This window comes from Ceratina calcarata, unplaced genomic scaffold, assembly GCF_001652005.2.
Source record: "Ceratina calcarata isolate Rehan_Ccalc_2016 unplaced genomic scaffold, ASM165200v1 scaffold531, whole genome shotgun sequence".
NCBI lineage: Eukaryota > Metazoa > Arthropoda > Insecta > Hymenoptera > Apidae > Ceratina > Ceratina calcarata.
Genome location: NW_017176465.1, coordinates 15,974 through 18,506, shown reverse-complemented (window position 1 = coordinate 18,506; position 2,533 = coordinate 15,974). Strand labels below are relative to the sequence as shown.

General features: G+C 36.9%; 2 protein-coding genes across 2 annotated transcripts in view; one reads left to right on the top strand and one right to left on the bottom strand.

Moving 5' to 3' along the window:
* LOC108628643 (uncharacterized) overlaps window positions 1-1,119 on the bottom strand; it is an 11,335-nt gene extending 10,216 nt beyond the window's left edge. Inside the window, exon 1 of the mRNA XM_026816641.1 lies at window positions 798-1,119. The gene's annotated coding sequence lies outside the window, so the exon portion shown is untranslated. The remainder of the gene's footprint in view (window positions 1-797) is intronic.
* Window positions 1,120-1,190: 71 nt separating this feature from the next.
* The window catches only part of Ddc (aromatic-L-amino-acid decarboxylase), an 11,281-nt gene continuing 9,938 nt past the window's right edge, over window positions 1,191-2,533 (top strand). Inside the window, exon 1 of the mRNA XM_018030718.2 lies at window positions 1,191-1,308. The gene's annotated coding sequence lies outside the window, so the exon portion shown is untranslated. The remainder of the gene's footprint in view (window positions 1,309-2,533) is intronic.

Here is a 2,533-nt window from a genome sequence, read left to right as displayed (position 1 = left end):
ATTGAGTATACAGTCAATCCCAAAAGTTTATGCACCTTAGAACAACGCATTTCCTATAATTAAAAAGAAATCAGACGTCGGGAAAACAATGCTAATAATAAATAGCTACGTGCTAAAAAGTATAGAAAGAAATATCCAATTAATTATTGACGTTAGCGAAAAGCTTTTTATACAGAAGTCGTAGGCACTGATATCCTCTACAAGAAAGGTTCTATGTATTTTTCTTCTAACTTCAGTATTTAACGAATTAAATGCAGTTAATTGGTATCTTATTGGCATTGATAAAATCCGACCGTCTCACCGTCGAAATGGTAAACTTTTGGCAAAAAATTTCGTTTTTCCTCAATTACTCCTAAACTGTTGGACATCCTTAAGATACGTCGCGTTCCATTATCTTCCAGTCGCTCTCTCGTAACATTTTTCAGATTATATAAGATACAGATTTCTCAGAAGGAATTTTTAATAATGACATTGCTTCTTTAGCAATCTCGTGATAGGACAGATATAATAATATACTAAATTACATATTTTATTCTCATATTGAAATAAAATTTGATGACAATATCTCATTACCTATACACACTAAATGGAAACATCAGTCACATATTAAATTTTGCACATATTTACAAAATTACTTACACATTTGATTCACAATTGGAAGACATAAGAAAATTTTTAGACTGAACCAAAATGCATAAATACATCAACAAAGTCCGTAACTCTCAAGATAATTTATATCACAATTAAATTGAAATCGGTTCCAATTTCCAGAACTATAATTAGCTTCAGGTGCTCACCAACAAATTGTAACAACGTTCGCCGCCATCCCCGGCAGCGAGGGTTTCTCAAGATCCATCCGGCAATCGCCGGTCGACAATGGCCCCGTCGAGGGGTTACTTAGCGGCCCGAGATCAAACAATTAACGAAGTCGTTAATCGCGGCCGGCGTTCAATCGGCGACGCGAACTTTAATCAAACGCGGCTTATCGATCACCGCCTTCGCGTGTCAGCGGATCGATCGGATCGCCCGCGCCGATTCAGGGACGGGGCTCGCGCGAACGGATCTACCTGCGCAGCAATGGTAATCGAGAGGGTCCAGCCGACCCAACCCGATGCGACGAGAGTGAGAGCGTCGCCGTTTCCTGTCGTCCGGGTGGGGTGCTACATAAAGCAACGCGTCGCTCATCGAGACGCCAATTTCACACGGACGCTCGCGGTTCGCGCATCGCTCCAAAACCTTTCGCGTATTTCCCATCGCCAATACCACGTGGACAGCGCACTGTCAACCGGACGGCTACATCAAAACTTGGTACGTTCTTTAAATTGTATTACCTGACAAAATGATAGATTTTAGAATTAATGCACCCCAAGTGTCTAACAATTTTTTAAATTATTTTTAATCTATTAATCATGATTGGCATATTCCTTATACGTCAAATACAATCCAATTCCTGTTTGCTTTAATACACAATTTTTAATTCTATAATACTTTATAATTCTTTTTATTCCTTTTATATAATATTTCCTGCATTATTAAATTCTTTTGTTAAAAGCAAGAATTATCATTTTAAGATGCACCGATTTAAAGATTTCTCTTATCTCGTATCATTGTTACATTAAGGTCGTGTAGAAATATTTATCTGAGACATTTGCGCAGCGGCTTTAAATAAATTCCTCGATACATTCCAGCTACAGTATTTCTTCAATGCACACGTGCATTATTTAATATCTGTCATTACAGAAACGTATTACGCAACATTATAACACATTGTAACAATACACAAATTGATTTTATAAATAAATCATAATTAATGCAAGTACGTGGATCGTCGTGTGAAAGAGCTGTAACGAGCGTAACTCGTTTGCAACACGCGTGCGATGTATTTATGTCGCAACGCGACTAGTTCGAAGGCTTACATTAGCAAATATTGTGGATAACACTAACACTGTTTGTAGGAAAATTTTTTACGCGATACGAACGGTAATCTGGGAGTATGCACATGTGTATCATTGCGAAACGAATCGCTAAACTGCTGGAATTCGTATTTATATTCAGTCACACGAGTTCGCAGTGGTATAACGAATGATAAAGCGTTGACATAAGTAACAATAATTTTATTATCTGAATGATCCCATAATTAATACCGCTTAGTCGATTCTTCTACTTATAATTTATTCTACTATTATTATACGTGTCGCTTGTTTTTTATTACGCTCGTGACAGGACACTATTCAAAAATCTGGCGAAACTGTTGCTCCATTTTTTTATTGAATGATCCGAAGCGTAACTGAAACGAATTCGGTGTAATTAGAAATTGAAGCCAGAATTGAGTAATCCTCGTTGAGTAACTCGTGAAATGAGGTAAGAGATTGATTACCGTGTAGAAAATATAATAATTGCGACCTTGCTGAATCGCATTGAAAAAATGATACCCAGCCATGGGTCGTCTAGACTTTAAATATTACAAAGAAATTGTGAAATCATTCATTTAATGGTCTTTACATTTTCTAAAGGACAATAAGTAGTTTAAGGA